The 12,141-nt window shown below is 45.9% G+C and overlaps 1 pseudogene; it reads left to right on the plus strand.

Moving 5' to 3' along the window:
• The first annotated feature begins 7,781 nt into the window (after positions 1–7,781).
• On the plus strand, positions 7,782–7,877 carry LOC139176906 (U6 spliceosomal RNA; annotated as a pseudogene).
• Positions 7,878–12,141: the final 4,264 nt, after the last annotated feature.

Raw genomic sequence — 12,141 nt, forward strand, 5'->3', positions numbered from 1 at the left:
AGGCAAGAGTACTGGAGTGGGGTTCCATCGCCTTCTCCATCCAAGGAGCTAGCATCTTTTAATTTCAAGGTTGAAATCACTGTCCACAGTGATTTTGGAGTCCAAGAAAATAAAATCTATCTCTGTTTCCACATTTTTCCCTTTTATTTGCCATGAAGTGATGGGACTGGATGCCATGATCTTAGTTTTTTTTGAATGTTGAGTTTTAAGACAGTTTTTTTCACTCTCCTCTTTCACCCTCATCAAGAGGCTCTTTAGTTCCTCCTTTCTTCCATTAAAGTGGTATCAAGTGGTATCATTTGCATATCTGAGGTTGTTGATATTTCTCCCAACAATCTGGATTCCAGCTTGTGATTCATCCAGTCCAACATTTCACATGATGTACTCTGTATATAAGTTAAATTAGCCGGGTGACAATATACAACCTTGATGTACTCCTTTCTCGATTTGGATCCAGTCTGTTGTTTCATGTGCAGTTCTACCTGTTGCTTCTTGACCTGTATACAGGAGACAGGTGAAGTGGTCTGGTAGTCCCATCTCTTTAAGAATTTTCCGCAGTTTGTTGTGATTCACACAGTCAAAGGCTTTAGCATAGACAATGAAGCAGAAGTAGGTTTTTTTCCCTGGAATTCCTTTGCTTTCTCTGTGATCCAATGAATGCTGGCAATTTGATCTGGTTCCTCTTCCTGGTGAGAGAATACCATGTGACCACGGAGGCAGAAATTGGAGTAATGTAGCTGCAAGCCAAGGAATGTCAAGGATTAGCAGGCATCGTCAGAAATTAGGTTGAGGCAAAGAAGAATTCTACCCAGAGTCTCTGTGGCCCTGTTGACATGTATCCTAGGTCTGTATCCTTAGGCTTCTGTGAATATTTGGAACTTAAAGCTTTCTTGTGATGATGAATACTGATGATTTGGATCACTCTCTTACACAAACACTCTACATCCATCCATCTATCCATCATCCATCCATCTATTCATTTATTCATCCGTCTATACATACATTCATTTCTCCATCTATCCATCCATCCACCTATTTATATATTATTCATCCATCCCTCCATCCTTTCATCCATCTATCTATCCATTATCCATCCATCCTCTCTCTCCAAAGATTTTTATTGAGTTCTTTCTCAGTTCTGGTGCCACAGTAATGAATAAGACAAGTAGTTCTTTGCCCTCATGGAACTCATCATTAGTGGGGAAGACAGACATTAAACTAACAGTTATTTAGACACAAGTGTGATAAGCTCTGTAAAGGACAGATATAGTGCCTGTGAGAGCAGAGAATGGAGGGTCATGCAAGGTGACATCCAAGCTGAGGCCAGAAGGGTGGGTCGAGATTGGTCAGAGGAAACCTGGGCAGGAAGGGCCGCCCACCACAAAGAACTCGTGCGCATAGTTTGAGGTTGGAAAGCATTTGGTGCTTGTAAAGAAGTAAAAGAAAGTCAGCATAGGGAGTGGGGGGAGGTTGGGGATATGGCTGAATAATTGGGTGAGCCAGTATCCGTGAGCGTGTGCTAGGAAGCCCCACACTACATTAGGAGTAGGAATTACTTCCAGCCCATCCATATGGCTCATTTCAAAGCCAGCTCCCTTCGTTTGCTAAGGAATGGGCACAACAACATCCACTCCATAAAAGAGGTGAGCAATAACACAATACTCTGGAAATGCCTCAAGGCGCCCAGGACAAAGCAAAACAATTATATAAATCCATTCATGTTTTGCCATTATTAAAATCCCACAAGTTAGTAACACACACAGTAAAAACAAATGAAGTGGCTATCCTTAGCATTTACCTGGCTCCAGTATTTCTTGGAGACTAAAATATGGCTTTTAGAGGCTTGTCTCATTTATCCTAGAACCAGGACTATGAAAGTGATAAAAGGTGGAACATTACAGATGAGGCAGCGAAGAAGTTGAGAGGTGAAGTCACCTGCCAAGGTCACACCGCAAGATGGAGAAAGATGAGGAAGAAGACAGGTTTCCTGCCTCTTGGTCTGCTGCCAGACCCGTGACAGCCAGAGCAGGGAGGGATCGCTTCTCTCCATAATTGGGAATACTACTGAGAGCTCATTTCTCCCCACTAGATCAGCAGAGTGAAGAGCACTTGACCTGGAGTCTTGTTAGGGGGGCGGTCTGTCATGCAGACTGTGAAAACAATCAGCTAGCCTCATACTTCCATTTCTCTTTGGCTGCTTCTGTCCAGAGAGAGAGAGACAGAGAGAGAGAGAGAGAGCGAGAGAGAGAGCACCCCAATCAAGGCTGGAAGAGCTGGCCTGCCACACATCCATGGAAGGCTGTCAATACTTGGGTTTTACCAACACACAGATTCCAAGGCGATAGCTTAGTGCCTCTTCATTGATTTAACTATCATTTCAGGTCCACAGCTCACAGCTAGAAACCAACCTACATGAAACCTTACATTATGGTGCTTCTCTTCTTGAGGACACTACATTCCATTACGAAAACCAAACAATTAGAGGTGGGCTTGACAGATGAGCCTGGTGGTATTACCTCGCTGAACAACAGGGCCATCCTTTTAGAGGGGGACACCCCAGTACACATGTAGGATTTGGTCTACTAGATGCACAGAATGTGGGGAAAGGTTAGGAGTTTGGAACTGGCATATACATACTTCTATATATGAAGTAGATAATCACCAAAGACCTACTGGATAGCACAGGGAGCTACCCAATGTTCTGTGACAACCTCTCTGGGAAAAGAATCTGAAAAAGATTAGATATGTGTACAAGTGTAGCAAGTCACTTTGTTGTACACCTGAAACTAACACAACATTGTAGATCAGCTATACTCCAATATAAAATAATAAAAAAATAGAATACGCTCAGGTACCCAACCCTCTAGTGGTCACCCAAGTTTACTCTCAGAAGTCCTCAGGGAATTGCACTTCAGAGACAGACCTTTCTTCTGACCTAATTTCAGAGTCCAAACAATGAAACTTAATTACTGCACAAGTATTGATTAAGTGCCTACTACATCTAGATCCTGGGCTGGACGGCAGGGACATATAAAGGCTTTACGCTGTAGGTGTGGTCTGAATGCTCTCAGCATCCCACTCAACATACTGCTCTGGGTGTTCCCTGCCCATTTCTTCCAGGCTGGTCCTGGAGATTAAGCCTGTTTGTTATCTGCGGTCTAGGAGTTCAGAGAGTGGCCAAGCAAGGCTCTTTGATAACACAGAATGGGCTGGGCTTTGAAGGATGGGCAGAATAGAGTTGGGAGAGGTTGGGGTGTCTGGTAAGGCAGTATTTTGAGACAGGCCAGTTCCCATCCATTTCCATCTTCCATCCACGGACATTTCAGCTGATCCAGGACACTGGTGAGGTCACGTAAGGGCAGGCTTGTAGACATCTGCTTTGCAGACACACAACAGAGCACACACATGGAGCACGCACACAAACACACACAGAATCTGTCTATTCTAGGCATGCTCATTATCAGCTAACTTTAATCATCTTTAACGCTTGCATCTCAAATACCAAATACTTTAGTGTGTGCTGTCTATGAACACACACCAAAAATAGTTCTGGGTAGATAAACAGATTGCGCCAAGAAGCTGGCTGATTGCAGTGTGAGTCGTGTGAAGCCACTGCCTCTTGGGTCCCTTCAGTGCAGCCTAGGCAGAACCTTAACACAGGACATCAGTAAATAACTAATGTGAACTGTCCCCTGGCCCCAGACAGCAATGCAGGCAGCTCACGACCCACGGTGGGAAAGCTGAGATGCTCTGTCCCTAGGCCTTTGACAGGATATGTCTGCCTGAGGGTCGGACCTTGTGGCTGAAACCCTCTGCTTCCTGCACCCACTTCACCCCCCAGGATGCAGCAGCTCTTGCAATCAGGTGTGCAATGGCTGCAGACCTGCCTTATTTAAGGAGTTGATGAACATCAGTGAAAAGGAAAAGTTGACAGTGCCTTCCTATTATCTGCCTCCTTCCTTCGTCATTCCCAAGTACCTGATGTTGGCTACTGACTTATTTATCATAATGAGAATAAAAAGATAAAAAAAAAAAAAAAGAATTATAGGAGTGTGCAGCCTTGTCTCCCCCGACCCACAACCCACGAGAGGAAGGACCCAGTGTCGTCTTGTAGTGGTTGAGTGCTGGCCCCCCGCAAAAGAATATGGTCAGAATATGTCCGTATTCTGACCCTGCAGAACCTGTGAATGTGACCTTATTTAGAAAAAGCATCTTTGCAGATATAATTAAATTAAGGAATTTGAAATGAGACCATCCCGGATTCATCTGGGTGGGCCCTAAATCCAATGACATGTTCCCGTGAGACACACAGAGGAGAGATCCACAGGGGCAGGCCATGTGAAGACACAGGCAGAAAGTGAAGCTGTGACAGCACAAGCCCAGAAATGCTAACAGCCACCAGAAGCTAGAAGAGACAAGGAACAAAAATCTCCTCTGGAGGAAGCACAGCCTTACTGCCGCCTTGATTTTGGACTTCTGGCCTACAGAACTGTGAGAGAGTCAATTCTTGTTATTTTAAGCCATGAAGTTTATGGCAATTTGTTTTGGCAGCCCTAGAAAACTCGTATACATTTCTTGTTGCATTAATGGAAAAGTGGGCCAAATTGGAAAAAAAAGAATGGGGAAGCCAATAGGATTTAAATAATTGGTTGCATTTATGGGGCACTTACATGCCATGTTCCCGCTCAAATCAGAGTGACAGAACTGTGTTTGTAATCAGCAAGGTGAGCCCCAGCACTCATTCTTTTAACCAGCTACCCTGTACTTCTAGAAAAGAGCAGATGCTGTATTGGGAAAGAGAGATGGGAGGGGAAATGAAAAGTTAGAGCTGAAGGAGAGTTGGGGAGAATTCGAGAGTGACTTGGGGGCCAGATCCCATTAAGGAGAAATACCAAAGTTTCAAAGTTTTGCTTTACATTATAAATCAGATTTTTTTTGGATGTTTCCTAAAAATTTTGGTAAAGATTAAAATTGCTCTCTAGTTATCTTAAAAAAAAATTTTTTTTTTTGATATGACATAGTGCTGAGATTTGCACTTTACCTGTGTTTTACACAGGTTACTTTTTAAAAAAACATTAATTAATTAATTTATTTTGGCTGCTTTGGGTCTTCATTGCTGCGTGTGGGCTTTCTCTAGTTGTGGCGAGCAAGGGCTGCTCTCTGGTTGCAGAGCACAGGCTTCTCACTGCAGTAGCTTCTCTTGTTGCAGAGCACAGATCTAGATCACGGGCTCAGTAGTTGTGGCACATGGGCTTAGTTGCCCCATGGCATGTGGGATCTTCTTGGACCAGGGATTGAACCTGTGTTTCATGCATTGGCAGGTGGATTCTTAACCACTCGACCACCAGGGCAGCCTCTAAACAGGCTACCTTTTTTTTTTTTTTTTTAACTTATTTGACATGTATTCCTTGTGCTCTGGCTTATCTGCCAAACTCTGCACATTCGGTGCTAGGCAGACCTGATAAGTGAGAACCAGACCCTGCCCTGGGAGCTTAGTTTATGAGGTGGGTACGGCCCAGCAGATGAAGGTCCTTGAGTTTGGATGTCATTCTGTGGGCAGTGGGAGTTTTTATGCAGGGACAAGGTTGAGAGAGAGTGAGAACTGGCTCTGTGCTCCCCAGGCTGCTGGGAATCTCTGCACCCTCTGACTTTTAGCGGCTGATGACTAAGTAGGTAAACTGATAAAGTTACTAGACTACTGAGGATGAGAATTTTCCCATTAAGGTAACACCATCAGATTTTAAAAGTTTTTTTTTTTTTTTTTGCTGCGTTTTCCCTTCTAGGCTTTTTTAGTATGGGGTGGGGAGAGAATGGGAAACAGGGCATGGAGTGATGCTAATTGACTTTCTTCAAATCTTATCACTTTGATGGCCCCTCCTGAACCCTGTTGTAGGTTTGGTCCTGGCTTTCAGAAAATGGTTGCCTTGACAAAACAGCGGAAACCAGTTTCTGTTCATCTTTGAGAATACGACAGAGTCACATCTGAGGTGATGGTACAGCTCTCCAGCTAATCGAATTCAGACCATGATCAGAAATTAACCTTGAAAGCCCTTGGAGAGACGTTCCACTGGAGGCGGTCGTGATTTCTCGCTGTCAGCCCAACACAGCTGGGTTTCTCCGGCTTTGGAGAAGGTTGTTGATTGCTCAGCTGAGCACCAGATGAAGCTGGCCAAATGTTAGAGGCTGTCTTACACGAAAACAGCAGATATTTATGTGCTGGACTCATGCTGAGGGCTGAGAGGTGCTCGGGGCTGATACTGCATGCACCCCAGAGAGGAAAGGCAGGTGAACCCTTACCTTAGCACTTACATGTATTTTAGTCTATCTTTTCTCTCGTTACCATGCCATTGTTAATATCACTATTCTGCAGAGTCCCATAGTTGAATGAATGTACAGAACATAACTGCATACATTGTAGGACCAGACTGTAGCATAAATTTTTCTTAAAAGTTCTTGCCTTTCACTATGAGAGTTATCTTTTCTCAGAATGAAATTTGGCCAGCTCAGCTGTCCGTGTGGCTCTGCTGACGGATCACAGTCTTCCAGCCAAGTTGGGTCTTGTCCACAGTGATCTGGTAGCCAATTTTCTGAATAAATCACAAAATCACTCCAGAGTTGGTATATTTACCCCAAAACTCCTCTTCTATTGCTGTGCACACAGAAGAGTTGTGAATGTACTTTGCATTTTACAGTATTTTATACAGCGTGGCATTTACCAAAGCGTTGGAAGAGGGGAGATTGCAGAGCAAAGGGGCAGTTTAGGGCCTCTAAGAGATGATGAGGTACAGGGAGGGCAGGTGAATCCCATTAACTACGAAAGGCAAGTCAACTAGAAAAGACGTGAGGAGCCCCTTCTTGGCAGACCCAAGAAAGAGTGACTCGATTTAAAACACACAGCTGGGAGGCACCTCCAGGCAGGGTCTGCAGCAAGTTGCCAGGCCAGGGACCTCAAGGGCCCAGGCAGCCCTTTTGCAATTAATTATCTGTGCCCAGGGACAGCCTGACATTCCAGTGGACTTGGGATTACTTCTCATATTGTCATTTAACCTTCCCAGAGCTCAGGTCTCTGCTGTGTGGCCTTCAGCTCCTGAGTTCACCTCTCTCAGTCTGTTTTCTGACCTGCAATATGGGGGTAGTAATAATTTGTGGCGATTACATGAATTAATGCACACGCAAAGCATTTCCCAAGTTCCTGGCACTTGGCACGTAACTTGCTTTGTTAGCTACCAGTCCTGTTAGTGCATCTGTTTAGAACCTGTGATCCTACCTACAAGCTTTCATATACTGAGCACTGACTACGTGCCTGACAGCCCTGAGCACCTTACATGATTTTAATTCTCACAACAGCTTCAGGAGGAAGCAATTACAAGTCCCATTGACCCTTGAACAACACAGATCCACTTACATGCAGATTTTTTTCAATAAATACTATGGTTCTACATGACCTGTGGCCAGCTGAATCCTCCATGTGGAACCGTGGATGTGAGGGCCATCTAGAGAGTTATATTGGGATGGTTTTGACTGCGCAGGAGTCCATGCCGCCAACCCATGTGCTATTCAGGCGGCTGGAGGAAGACAGGACATTGGCCAGGGTCCCCACAGTGGGTGAAACCCGGATTCAGAGTCAAGGCTGACCACATCCAGAGGTCTGGTTTTTTACTACTACATTGAAGAGTAATGGGGGTGATTTTATGTGCCACATAGGTGACATTTTTACTTATAATAGTTATACATCTATTCAATTAAAGTTTTCCTTTTAAAATAAACATTCAGCATTCACTTTGGTACCACATATCCCAAAATTGGAACATACAGAGAAGATTTAACAGCCCCTGAGAAAGGATGACGTGCAAGTACATGAAACATTTCATGTTTTTACAGTGTTATATGTCAATTATATCTAAATGAATGAATGAGGTAAACTTGCTTAGCAGCACTATTCACAACAGCTCACATACCTATCCACAGATGAGTGAATAGACGGAATGTGATAGGCGCAGATAACAGAATATTACTCAGCCATAAAAAGGAATGACGAGCTGACACAGACGAACCTCAAAGACATGCTGCTGAGTGAAGGGAACCAGACACAAAAGACCACGTGTTGTATGATTCTGTTTGTATGAAATACCCAGAACTGGCAAATCCACAGGGACAGAAAGCAGATTAACAGAAAGCAGGTTACGAGGGGTTAAGAGGAGGTGGACAGGAGAAGAAACTGCTCCATGGGTGCAGGGTTTTTACACTGGAGGGATGGAAATGTTTTGGAACTAGAGGGAAGTAGTGGTTACACAAGCCTGGCAACGTGCTAAATGCTCTTGGATTGTTCACTTTGAAATAGTTGTTTTTACATTCTGTCAATTTCACTTCGATAATTTAAAAAAAATAACTTCTCTAAGTTTAAAGAAGGAAATTAATTTTCTTAAAAGTTAATTTAAAGAAGGCTAGGAAGTAACTCATAGCACAGGAGGAGTGCAAAGGTGGTACTTAGAAAATACGGCACCGCATTATCTGCTAAAAGTTCAAGGCATCTCCGTCAGGGCTGAGTCTGGCAGTCTTGAGTCTTGCCCTCCTTTGTTTATTCTCCCCCGGCAGCCAGCTCAGTGCTTCAGAAATACTTGTTGAGTTCAGCTCAGTCCGGCTTTGTTAATTGAGTTAAGGCGAGCTGAGTCGTACTGAATGCACCAGCTGGCTGGCCTGGAGGAGGTCCAAGCTGAAGATGTTAAGAATCACACTAATTCAATAAGTGGCCGCAAGGTAGTCTAAGTAATGAGGCCACGTGCCTCTCCTTACCCGACCCACCCATGTTCTGCCTGCACTTTGGGAGCCTTCTCTCCCTGGAATCCCGTGTGTGTGTTTGCTGGAGACACCAGGCAAGAGAGTGTAGGAGAGAAGGGAAACGGAAGCAGAGAAATTTCTGTCTGTGTACAGGTGCGGCTCCAACTACCTCTTCCTTGTCCACGCATTCATCATGCACCTCATGTACATGAGCTCATGCTCTTGGTTCTGATGGCTTTAGTTTGAAGCTGGCTGAGCACCCTGGAGAAACAGATTCATCTCTCTGCACCTTCATCTCCTCACCTGTAAAATAATAATAATAACACCTATTTTACAGGTTGGGAGACGAAGAGGGTCTTGGGAGGATTTGATGAAACAATACCCATCAAGAACTTAGCACACACTTTCGAGAAGACTGTGCTGCTGCTGCTAAGTCGCTTCAGTCGTGTCCGACTCTGTGTGACCCCATAGACGGCAGCCCATCAGGCTCCCTCGTCCCTGGGATTCTCCAGGCAAGAACACTGGAGTGGGTTGCCATTTCCTTCTCCAATGCAGGAAAGTGAAAAGTAAAAATGAAGTCACTCAGTCGTGTCCGACTCTTCGCGACCCCATGGACTGCAGCCTACCAGGCTCGTCTGTCCATGGGATTTTTCCAGGCAAGAGTACTGGAATGGGGTGCCATTGCCTTCTCCCGAGAAGACTGTAAGCACTCGAAAAAGGTTAGCTACGATGATTAGCAGTGACCGGTGCTGCAGAGTGGTGGGTCTGAAACACATGGCAGGTCTGGAGCCCAGAGACCAGCTTTCCAGACACGGAGGGCAGAGCAGAGAAGTTGTTTGTAAACATCTTAAACAGAAGCGCATGGCTCACTCATGTAAGTTCTTCTGGGACGGTGACGTAAGCTCCCAGGACAAGGCAGGAGTAGCAGAATCTGGCTGGTGTTCTCCATGCTGGCAGGATTTTACCTATAGAGGGAGTCCCTCGTGGCTGCCTGTACCCAGAGACCAGAGAAAAAGCCACACGGAGTTCTCTCTCTGCTCTGCTCTGGGAAGCCACTCCATTCTGCCTCCTTGGCTAACCAGTCAGTGAGGCATGGCAGGAGTGCGTGTGATGGTCTCTGTCCACAGACCCCTAGCCAACCCACAAGGCGGCAAGTGGGGAGGGCAGGACACGGGAACCCTGAGGTGTGATTTCTCAGACCCTGCACTTTGCTGCTGCCCATGTGGCCTTGGCTAGGCTCCTGCCTCTTTCTGGCTATTATTGTTATTCATTTATGAATGAGTGAGCAGGCAAAGGTTGCAAAAAAAAAAAAAAATCACTGTGTTCAAGCTTTGAAACTACGAGAAGCTGTTTATTTAAATAACAGTGTTCAAGGGAATGAAGCATACAAATGGACACAGAGTTGTGACATAGCTGAGAGAGGGCAGGTGTCCTATAGTCCCAGGCAGCAGTCCTCCTGGCTCACCACCACTGTCTTCTTCCCTCCAGCAACACCCAAGGTACACATTTTTAAAACTGGAATGAATTCCTGGGGTAGAAGTGGGCCTAGAGTCCCAGGGCTGGATAGAGGGTGAGGGGGTCCCTGAGGTGGTCTGCAGCAATGTGGAGGAGCACAGATCTGTGTGCAGGCCTGCCTGCCCTGTGCGCCTGGCAGCGTGATGTGGGCGTACAGGACACCATGGCCTTCTGCCCACCCAGCATCCATTTCTCCTTCTGGTAAGAGCACCCTGGTGTTCCCTGGGGGAACCACTCACCCTTACTCTGTCCCTGTGACTTGGCCAACCTTTAGCAGCGTAATTAAGAGCATGTAATTGAGACACGGGCAATCAGATCCCTCTAGCCCCCTTGCCCTAGTCATTGGCTTAGCAATGGGCAGCTGAACCTATCAGAACCCACCAGACCCAACCCAGGGACTTTTCCAGGAGGCAACCAGGAGAAAGCCTCCATCGGACTCTGTAAAACAGATGGAGGGAGCCAATCTCAAAATGAAACCAAAACAGGGAAAAGCAGGGCTGAAGAGGTCAGGAGAGGCAAATTCCTGAAGACTTCAAGGAGAGCCTGGGTCCTGCCATTACTGAAACTCACACGGCCCTTACTTCTCAGTTAAAAAGTTATACACTTTTGATCTGGCTTAAGTCCATTCAAGTTAGGAGTTGGTCATTTTGCAACTGAAACCTCCCGACTAATACAATGCGCAAGTTTTTTTTTAATCCCCCTTAAGTTTCAGTTTTCTCATCTACTAAGTGTCTCTAAAAATCCATACACCTCACCCCTGTGAAGTGAAAGTTGCTCATTCCTGTGCAACTCTTTGTGACCCCATGGACTGTAGTCTGCCAGGCTCCTCTGTCCATGGGATTCTCCAGGCAAGAAGATTGGTGCGGGTAGCTGTTCCCTTCTCCAGAGGATCTTCCCCACCCAGGTATCAAACCCAGGTTTCCTGCATCGCAGGCGGATTCTTTACTGTCTGAGCCACCAGGGAAGTCCCACCTCCACCACACCTCTAAGTGGATCTATAAACACATGTATGCCATTACAGCAAGATGTCGGCAAGGGTGGTTAAGGATTTTGAATACTCTCTAGTTCTCAGGAAAGCAAAACAAAAGTTGGCTATTATCAGTTCGCTTTATTCTCTAAATGAGGGTCGAGAGGAGAAGCAGAAGACAAATAAATGTCCATTATAAGCAGGAAAGGAGAAAGCAGGAAGCCAGATATTAATGGGAAAATGCCAGGGGAATGTATATAAGGCCTCAATTTTGAACTTTTTTCAGTTAGATGGTGGGGAAGGGGTCTGCAGGGGACTAAGTTTCCCACAATTATTCAGGTGGGGCTGAGCCCAAGGGAAACCCTACCAATCATATAACCCACCCCCTTCCCCACTTCCCTCATTCCCCCCAGGCTCTTGAGGCCAGGGAAAATCTAGAGGAAGAGTTGAGAGGGATTTGTCTTAGAAAAGGAAGTAGGGAGGCCTGCGCTCTGAAACCGTGGATGAGCGCTTGACAAGCTCACAGCCAGCTCCACACACGTGGCCAAACCTTAGCTGGACAGACCAGGGTCAGGCTTGTGCAGCCCCAGAAGAGCTGTTTCTGGGGACCGCCATGTCAGCACTCTATTGTGGTCTGCCCAGGAACCCTTAAAATCGAAAGCCCCGAGCTCCCCTTGTCACTGCTAGCGCACATAAATACCACCAGGGGGGATTTCCCACGGAATTTTTTTGCAACCACTCAAATGTTTCATTTCCCATTGTTTGCCAGCCCCTCTCTGAGCCTCAACTGTCAAAGCAGCAACAAACACAGGCTGCTTTTCCCCCAGGACCCCACGGCGCTTGCTCCTGCTCCCCCTCCACGTCAGGAAGCTGGCGTTGGC

Source organism: Bos indicus, chromosome 17 (assembly GCF_029378745.1).
Source record: "Bos indicus isolate NIAB-ARS_2022 breed Sahiwal x Tharparkar chromosome 17, NIAB-ARS_B.indTharparkar_mat_pri_1.0, whole genome shotgun sequence".
Lineage (NCBI taxonomy): Eukaryota > Metazoa > Chordata > Mammalia > Artiodactyla > Bovidae > Bos > Bos indicus.